Source organism: Panthera uncia, chromosome B1, assembly GCF_023721935.1.
Source record: "Panthera uncia isolate 11264 chromosome B1, Puncia_PCG_1.0, whole genome shotgun sequence".
Classification (NCBI taxonomy): Eukaryota; Metazoa; Chordata; class Mammalia; order Carnivora; family Felidae; genus Panthera; species Panthera uncia.
In genome coordinates, this window is record NC_064811.1 from 31,337,149 (window position 1) to 31,347,789 (window position 10,641).

The following is a 10,641-nucleotide window of genomic DNA, read 5'->3' on the forward strand; positions in this document are numbered from 1 at the left end:
ACAAAAAAATTTGTCTCATGATGAAGATAACACTATTTCAGACCTCATATGATTTCTGCAAATTTTTAAAATATGATGTTTAGAACATAATCAAGAGTAACTAGTCACACAAAAAGATGAAACACTATGAGCAAGAACCAGCAGAAATAATAGACAACAGAAACAGACACAGAGATATTCCAGATTCAAACAGATATAATGCAGATTATTAAAAAAACTATGTTTACTGTGTTCAAAAGATAAAAGACAAGTTTTTAAAGTTTTGGCAAAAATCTATAAACTATAAAAATGACACTGCAGATTTGAAAATCAAATAAATAAAAATTATAATACAATGATCAAAATTAAGAACTTGGGTTTAATAACAGATTAGACAAAGAGAGAGAGAGAGGAAATCCCAAGCAGGGTCCACGCTGTGGGCACAGAGCCCGATGCAGGACTCAGTCCCACATACCGTGAGATCATGACCTGAGCTGGGATCAAGTGTCAGATGCTTAACCAACTGAGCCACCCAGGCACCCCTGCAAATAATTTTTAATAAAATAGAATATATTTAATTCTAATGTAAGATTTAAAAACCCACAAGATGCAAAATTATATAGATAGATAAGTAGTTTGGTTATAATGAATTTAAAAAGCTTGGGGATTTGGGGAGGAGCTCCTGGGTGGCTCAGTCAGTTCAATGTTCAGACTTGATTTTGGCTCAGGTCATGATCTCACTGACAGTGCAGAGCCTGCTTGGGATTCTCTCTCTCTGCCCCGTCTCCACTCATGCACGCTCTCTCTTTCAAAATAAATAAATTCAAAGAAAAAAAAAAAAGCTTGGGATATGAATCAAAATGGCCAACTCAGTGCTCATGAATATTTTTCCATTCCGACCAATATCTCTAAAAACTGACAGGTGAGTGAGGCTTGGGGGAAATGGAGAGGGTTGGGGGGAGGTAAGTTCAAACCTTAATAATGCTCTAACGAGCATGCTACCATCAAACCAGAACTTTTAAGTAACCCTTGAAATATGGAAAGCAGAGAAGACTGCATTGACAAAGCAAATTACGGCTGAAACCATGTTCGGGGGAGATCCTCCTGCCTGTAGGAGTGGCTTGCTCCAGACCCAGAGGAAACGCAATGAAAGGGAGGGAGCTCTGGGGCAGACATGGGGAGATCATAATAACCCAGTCCAGGTCACCAGGCTGGTAGGTCCCTCCCACCACTAAAGTGTGCCAAGAAGTAGGCCTGTAGGGTTGTTGCCTCAGGCTAGAACAGTGAGGGTAAGCGCTTGGATGGAAGAGGCAGGAAAAGGCTTCAGGGTGTTGGCAATACCCAGAAGGAACAGGGAGCCCCTAGCCCTGGAGGATGAGTGAATGGTGTTCCCCACTCAGCACCAAGGCACTGACTCACCCCAACTGCCAAAGGTAGAAAGAGAGAACATCCAGAAACAGGCAAAACCAGATTTTTCTTCCTTTTTGTCACATAGGAAAATTTCAAACATACACAAATTAAAGAGAATGCTACAAACAAACTGTACTCACTGCCTGGCTTCTGGCTTCAACAACCACGAACATTCTGTCATTCCTGTTTTATGTATGCCACTAACACCAATACCCTTCTTCTTCTTCTTTTTTTTTTTTTTCTGGAGTATTTTGAAGCAAATCCCAAGTACCATATCATTCGCTCATAAATACTGTGTGACTCTTGCGGCGCCTGGGTGGTTCAGTTGGTTGAGCGTCCAACTTCAGCTCCGGTCATGATCTCACGGTTTGTGAGTTCAAGCCCCACGTCGGGCTCTGTGCTGACAGCTCAGGGCCTGGAGCCTGCTTGGGATTCTGTCTCCTTCTCTCTCTGCCCCTCCCCACTTGTGTTCTGTCTCGCTGTCTCTCAAACATAAATAAATGTAAAACAAATGAAAAAAAAAATACCGTGTGACTCTAACCTATAGAGAACTTTTTAAAAACCAAATCCATGGAAACATTACCAACCCCCGGAGAAAAAAGGCAATAACATTAATATCAGCTAACAGCCAGTTGTGGCAGATTGTATTTTCCAAACACAATGCAGCTACGGCTCCCATCTTCTGCAGGATGAACTTGCCATGCCCCCATCCCGAGGGGAAGTCTAAATCTCCTCCTCTTGACTCCGGCCCGGCTTTAGTCACTCACTGGAGCGATGGAATATGACAGTGGAAATGCTGCCCGGCTCCGAAGGCCAGGTCAGAAAGGTCTCCTAATCCCACCTGGTCCTCTTGCAGTATTTAATCTAGAAACTCCTCTCAAGACGGCCCCTCTCAGAATTCAGCCACATGATGGGCTGTCTGTACGTGTCGGCTCAACATCTCCAGCTGAGCCCAGCCTTTCAAGGCTTCCCAGTCAAAGCTCCAGACATGGAGGAGAGAAGACGTCTCTTCTGTGTCCTGTCCAAATTTCTGATCCACGGAACCTACGAACATAACGTGGTGGTTGTTTTATACCCTTAAGTGATAAGGTCATTTGTTTCATATCAGTAAAAATCAGAACCCCTAGTTCATGTTCAAATTCCCCCCCCAACCCCCCAGTATTTCAGAATGTGCTTTATGTTTCACCTATTCAAATTAGGATCTAAACAAGGGTCACACATTGCTTTTGGATGATATTTCTATTAAATACTGTTTAATTCACATTAATTTTCTTTTTCTTTTTCATTTTTATGTAATTTATTTGTGAAGAAACTGCGTCTTTCATCTTATAAAATAACTTATAGTCTGCTTTGGTTGATGTATCAACAACATTGATTGCTATGTTCCTCTCTGACTTGTATTTCCTGTAAAGTGATGGTTAGATCCAGCAGCACTAGCAAACTTTTTTTATAAGGGGCCTGATAATATTCTAGGCTTTGTGGACTGTTCAGTGCCATCCTGGCATAAAAGATGATATGTAAATGAATGAGCGTGTCTGTGTTGAAAAAAACCTTTATTTTCAAAACAAGCAGCAGCCAGATTTGGCCCATGGGTCATAGTTTGCTGGCCCTGATCTAGAAGAAACATAGGTTATCAAATACAAAAATGCGTGCACAATCCAGAATCACCAAATATTTAAGGAAAACCAAAATTATGAAAGAAAACCAAACTAAACAAATCTAAAAACCAACACCTGAAGAAACAGTATAAATAAAATAAGCAGAAAAAATTTTGAAAGAAGTACTGTACATGGAATATTATAAAGAACTAAGAAATGATAATATGTTCCCTAAGCAAGAAAAGGCTATTGTGATGATAAGTATTTAGAGATTGTAAAAATGAATAATACATTATTGAAATATAAATCTCAGTAGATGTGCTGAATAACAGAAAAGACCCAGCAGGATGTAACCCTTAGCTAGCAGAGTGGGCTGAGAAATTGTTCCAGAACACTGTACTAAAGAAAAGAGAGGGGTGCCTGGGTGGCTCAGTCAGTTGAGCGTCCAACTTCAGCTCAGGTCATGATCTCGCAGCTCGTGAGTTCGAGCCCCGCATCGGGCTCTGTGCTGACAGCTCAGAGCCGGGAGCCTGTTTCAGATTCTGTGTCTCCCTCTCTCTCTGTCCCAACCCACTCGCATTCTGTCTCTGTCCCTCTCAAAAATAAATAAACATTTTAAAAAATTAAAAAAAAAAGAAAAGAGAAATCGAAATAGTAAAATAAGAGGAGATTTTAGAAGTTACACCCAGAAATTCCATCATCCACCTAATAGAAGTTACAGACAAAGAGAACAGAGGCAGAGCTGAAGAGATAAGCAAAGGAATAATAATAGAAAAGGTTTCCTTGAGCTAAAAAAACAACAAAAACAAATGTGATTCTTTAAATAGAAATGGCCCACCCGGTGACAACCAGGATAATTATGGGGGGAAAACCTCGAACACAGACACATGATGGTAAAGTTTCAGAACGCCTGGTATAAAGATTTTGCTGTCCCTTCCACACATGTGCAGAGTCTCACTCAGTGACTCTGGGTTGGAGCGTGAAAATCTGACTTTTGTTTCTTCAAGTGATTCCAAACACACTGCTCCAGGTCAACCTAACTGGCAGACAAAATTGCCAACTGCTGCTTTCTAGAGCAATCATCTGGAACCCAGAACCAAACCAGCCTTTTCTAGCCTGAGGCTGACTGTATAGTCTTCCAGACCCCTCCCAGGCTAACAGTCCTATTGTCCTTCCTTGTGCCAGATTCCCCGCCTTAATATGCCATTGTTAACCCCCTCCCTTCCACCACCACAGAGCAGGACCCTCCTTCCACCTGGTTCCCAGGGACCAGTGTTGTTTATTCACAACTCCCCCAAGGCACCCTCGCATCTCCAACATTTCCGGAGTGCCCTGGTCCCTGATTCCTATCCGTTTCTTATTTTCAAGATACTGGTTCTGCTGGGGTTCATTTATTCGCTTAGCACACATCAAGAGATTCATGCATGCTGAGCACTGTGTCAGATCCTGGGGAAACAGCTCAAAAGACCTGAAGGTTGCCCCCTCCCAGTGCCTTCCCCCCTGGCACAAGCACTTCTAGTGGAGGCAGATGTAGGAGGGAAGAAGTGGTCTACCCATGTGTCAAGTGATATCATACAATGTTTCTCCAAAAGCTGTCCAAGGGCCACCGGAAACTGGCTTGGCCAAAGTTCTTAGGAAATTTCAGATTCTCGGGCCCAGTCCTCTGGATAATAATCCTGTGAGGATGTGGCCCAGGAAACTGTATTTTAAACTAGTAATTCATATGACCATAAAAATGTGATAACCACTGGCCTTAAAGAGTTCTGACCATCTCTGATTTGGTTTGGAAGGAAGTTGGGGAGGGTGAGAAAGGGTGGGTGGAAGAGAAGCGGGGTTGGTTGTTCAGAGGAGTCACACCCTACAATGTCTGGCCATGCTCGGAGGCTGGGCTTTATAGGACAAGCCATAGGGAGCCAGTGAAAGTTTTAAGGGAGGGTGGGGGTGGGGCAGCATAGTATAATTTTTAAAAATGACTGTTAACATTACAGCGGGATGAAGACTAGAGGTGAGTTGGGGGCAGTGAGGGGGTGAGCCTGGGGGCAGAGAGACTAGCACCAGTGAAACAGGATGGGGACCAGAGCCGGCTCACTGGGAGGGCAGAAGGAGAAGGGGGAGCTGGAGGTCCATTTGCGAGTTACACCAGCCGTGCTGGGCGACCAAGACCAAGGCTGCACTTGCAGCTCCGGTCCCCTGGGCTTGTCCCCGCCCCAGTTCTCAGACCCAGTCACTTCCTGCCTGCCCTGACCTGTCACGTTCACAAGGCCATACTGGGTCTTGTCCTAAAATACGCCAGTTATTGGAGGGAAAACACACATAAAGCATACTCCTTTTGTAGCTTTATTTCCATCGCCCTAATTGTTAGAGAGCTTATCTAATTAGCCTTGATAAATTAATTGCCCTTCATATTTTGTTATTACAAAAATCTACACAGCCGTGTGCTGCTTTCCTGGGAATTCTTGGTTTTACAGCCCTCTTGAAGGTTCACGCCTAAACTACCCTTCACGTTCCCAACATCCTCGGGGCAGCAGCTCCACGAAAATGCAAGGGCAGAAGTGACCAACTGGTCCTTCTCGGACGCACCTAAACTTTCATACGTGGGGCGGAATGTCACGCGCCCGCTTGCACGCTCCGCTCCAGACGGCAATGACAAAACCGCACGTTTACAAGTGAGTGCCGAGGGGGTCACACAAAGGGTTACTCAATTCATTTCCGCGTGGCTGAGAGTTTTGAGGTAAGCCCTCTCGAGCTTCCACAGGTCACCTGGGACTTCAAAAGTAAATGATTTAGAGCTGTAGAGTGAAATAATGGTTATTGCTGATTAGTCCTGATGACCCTTGTGATACAGCAACAAAGCAGGTATTATAGAACTATATGCTTGATAAAATAAGTTCTGTATATGTAGGAGGGACGTAAAATGATGTTAACAATGGAAATAAATTATATATTAGCAAAACACATTATGTGTGATAATGTGTTATGTGTAAAATTTTATGTGATAACAAAAAGATTTAAATAACTGCTTACAATTGCCAAAGCACTTTCTCATTTATTACCTCAATCCTCACAAAAATTCCTTGAGGTAAACTGTCTTAATAGTTCCATTTGATTTTTTAAATTATTTATTTATTTATTTTTCCTTTTTTGCTTTTAATAGTTCCATTTTATAAATGAGAACACTGAGGACCAGAAAGATCAAGGGACTGGCCCAAGGACACACAGCCAATGAGACAACATTTCCATGTATCCACTGGCATGCTTTTGGCTACAAGTAACAGAAAACACAAGCCAAAATGAACTCAACACTAAAGGAAATGTAGAAATTCCTGTAACAGAAAAAGTCTTGTGGGGCAGTAGGCTTCTGGCACAGTTTGATTAGAAATCCTGCTCTGTTTTATTCTGACTCTCTTGGATTCACCCTTTTTTTGTGTGTCAGCTTTGTCCTCAGGCTCTTTTTCCACTTAGTAGCAAATGCTGAAGCCGGTTCAGGTCCTACCACGCTAAGGAGAAAGGACTTCTTTATCCAATCACATCAGGGGCCAAGGGAATGCCACATGCTGATTGGCTTAGGACGGGATACATATCCATGCGTGAGCCAATGACCACGTTGATCGAGGCCACTGCCCAGAGCTGGGGATTGGATCGGTCTCCTCCAAACCCCACGGTTGCTATGCCGCGAGGGAGGGGTGGAATGGGTGCTGCAGAGTCAACCACAATACCCACCACACGTCGGAACTTGAATTCATGACTTAGAACTCTGAATCCTTTGGGTTTGTTCAGTTTTTGGTTTGGTTTTGTTTTTGTTTTCCCCTGGATCTTACGTACTGTTATCCTTTACTCCCAGCGCCGACAACTCTAACTAAAACTGCTATTTGTGTGTGTGTGTGTGTGTATAAATGTGCCTAAAAAAGTCCTTAGGTGACCAGAAGCCCTTTCCAATTGGCGCACCGCGATTGGACATGCCTCTTGACCTTCTCCGACTCAAATTCTTCTACATTCTTTACTCTGTTCACTTGTGTTTCAAACACATTTTTGTTTCTTTGTGTCAGAGCTCAGCTAGGAAGACAGGAACCACTGTGAATATTTAAAACAGAGGAAATTTAATGCAAGGAGATGAAAGAAATGGAGAAGCCAAACAAGGGATTGTGAGGCAATCCAGAGACCAGCCACAGCAGGAACTTGCCGCCGCTCCTGGGCTGGAGAGACAAAGGGAGGAGGTGGTGCCACCCAAGCCCAGGGCCCGGGATTGCCCAGAGGAAGCTGGGACTATGACAGGCTTCCGGCCGGCCGGGAGCTGGAGCCAAGGGAGAGAGGCAGCAGCTGCCAGAGACGCCACCTCAGTACAGCGGGAGAGGGAGAAACACCCCGACTTCCCCTTCCTCCTGCTCTCCACGCGCCCACCAGACCCTCCTGTGGGCCAAACCCGGTTAGGAGCCGGCTGACAAGAGGCCTGAAAACGTGAGCCTGGAGCGTCAGGCGCCCTGAATCCAAGCCAGGGGAGAAAGGGCGAGGAAAGGATTTCAGGTCCAAGATACTCAGAACCAGCACGTTTGCATGACAATGCCCTCTGCCTTCACTGTGGGAAAATTGTAGAAAATACAGATATACAAAGAGAAAAAGGTAAAAATCAATATTTTATTAGGTTGGTCTTTTTTTTTTTTTTCAGTTTTATTGGTATAGAATAGACGTACAGCACTGTATAAGGTCAAGGTGTATGGCGTAATGATTCGATTGACATATGAAATGATAGCCACAATAAGTTTAGTTCACGTTGATCATCTCCTACAGATAGAAAAGAAAAAAAGAAAAAAAAATGTTTGGTTTTTTTTTTTCCTTGAGATGACAACTGTTAGGACTTTATTAACAACTTTCCTACATACTATAGAGCAATGTTAACTCTAGTCGTTATTTAGTACATCACATCCCTAGGACTTATTTATCTTATAACTGGAAGTTTGTACCTTTTGACTACCTTCCTCCAATTTCCCTACCCAGCATCCCTGGCTTCTAGTAACCACAAGTCTGGTCTCTTTTCCTATGAATTTCTGTTTTTTTCTTTCTCTTTTTTCTCCCTCCCTCCCTTTCTGCCTTCCTCCTTCCCTCCCTTCCTTCCTTTGTGATTCAACATATAAGGGAGATCAGACAGTATTTGTCTTTCTCTGTCTGACTTATGTCACTTAGCATCATGCCCTCCAGGTCCATTTGCCGTTGCAAATGGCAGGATTTCCTTCTTTCTCGTGGCTGAATAATATTCCATTGCATATATGCTCCATATTTTCTCATCCAATTCATCCATTGATGGATACTCAGATTATTTCCATGTCTTTGTAATTGTAAATACTGGGGCCACAAATATGGTTCCAAAGTTCTAGAGAAGCAGAGAACACCATCTATTAATACTTAGTATATTAATAATGTTGTTCCCCATTTTTCTTTCAATGAGCTTTGCATTTTGCACTTACTCCCAGGATCTTTGTTTGTTTGCTTAAATGCAAAGTGTAGATATGACTTGAAGGATTATTTTGTTATTTTTGTTTTTATTGCGGGGGGCTCTTTTTGGTGAATGTGAATTTGTGCAAGTGAGTATATATGTGGGTCAGCAGTAAAGAATAAATTAGAAAATATTTCTTTTTTTTTTTTTTTTGAAAGAGGGAGAGAGAGGGCACAAGTGAGTAGAGGGCAGAGAGACAGAGAGAGAGAGAGAGGGAGAGAGAAGAGAAGCGGGGCTCACCCAAAGCGGGGCTTGTGATGACCCTGAGTAGGGCTGGAGCTCACCCAGTGTGAGACTTGAACTCACAAACTGTGAGATCATGACCTGACCTGAAGTCAGATGCTTAACCAACTGAGCCACCCAGGCGCCCTAGAAAATATTTCTATTAAAAAAGAAAACATTTCTATTGATTGTCTTCCTTCCTGAGTAGAAACAAATATTTATATTTTTTATGTTTTTGCCTAACAATGCAGAGAAAAGTAAGTGCCCTGTGTTTTGAATATGAAGACATTCAAGACTTGGTTTTAATTGCAGTGTTAAATTTGTATCTGAAAAAAAAAAAAAAACTTTAAAAAATTAGGCTGCAATGAACATGGGGGTGCAGATACTTCTTTGACATAGAATTTGAGAGGCAAGTGTTAGAGGGCAAAGTTAAATCAACCAATCTCAGAACTGCTGAATGCTGCCTACTTCTCATTATTCATTGTGTTCTGGTCCTTTCCCTGCCAGAAGGCTGAGCATTCAAGTAGTTTGACATTTTGTTACATATACTCTGAAAAATTTATCTTCTCCGCCCTATCAAGTCAAATGTCAAAAATAGATTTGACAACTGTGTTCAGAAGCTTTATTTCTTCCAAGAAACGATTTTGCTTCTTTTCTCAGTAACATGAACTATGATTTATCAGGTCTCCTCTTTGCCTAGGCTACCAGGAAACTCAGTGTTACCTCTCCTATTAAGACCAGCAAATGCTAGCCCTTATGATGGGCACATGCCTCCTCTCTCTTCCCCACATTCCAAATTATATTGTTTCACGTCAGCTCCGTGGGGTACGTGTTTGAGTGAAGAAGACGGAAATAAATTTAGGCACATAAGGAAGAAGCCCTTGACTTATTTCCCCAGAGGGTTGCTGGGGCATCACTTGGCCTGTCCAACTTCGTCCACTTTAAGCCAGCTGGCCAGCACTGGGGAATCATCTGCCACAGTGGAACAGATTCTGTCTACCGCCCTCCCCGATGGCAGATGGCCACTCTGTACGAATCCACGTCATACATCATTGCTGAGTGAGACACCACCATCCACTGGACGAATCACCAGCGTCCTTGCTCCAACTCAGTCGGCTAGGAATTATATGTGTGTGCTCAAATAGACTCCGGTTCAATAAGTTTTCAGCTGTGGGATGCCCTACTGAGCATCTTGACAATGGAAAGGGGTGGAGCAAGAGGCTTCCAGAGGGATTACGGTTAGATTTTTAATTAGATTGGGCATTTTAATTAGGTCGGGCAAAGCTTTTGCAAAGAGGTGAAAGCATTGTCCCTTCAAGCGAGTACCTCTCTGGCCTGTTTTGCTTCCTTGATTCACAAAAGTCCCTTTTGAAATGTTTCTCTTGTACTTTGTTTATCTGAGGCTGACAGTCTGGCATCAGGCCCAGTTTAATGTAATTTTTACTGTTGCTATCACATCCCCAATTCTATCAAGACGGTTATTACCGTGTTGTCTAAGACACCTTGCCGTGGCAATGAACAGACCAGGTGCACACCCACACTCACCCCACCCCACCCGTTTCTACTTCAAATTTCAGAAATGAACTCGATGCTCGCTCCCATCCCATTGAGACAACAAGAGCTTGTGACTCTATAGCACAGCAAAGTAGGTATTTAGCAATTATCTAGATAATTTGATTGGGATGGGCAAACAATTCATGTAATTTAGGTTCTAGAGTATATCTGTGGGTCTAAAAAACATGGACAATCCTCCAATTGCTTACAATTGCTTCAGAGTTCTATAAACACATAGGCTGCTTTTACAGCAAATTTGCTTCCCTAATTATGTTTTACATAATCTAATGCGTTCATATTAATTTGTATTCTCTAAGCATTTACCAGCCCAGAGGTATGTTGCCTGGTAGGCTGGAGAGGAAAACGGACCACAGATGATCATCAGGGTAG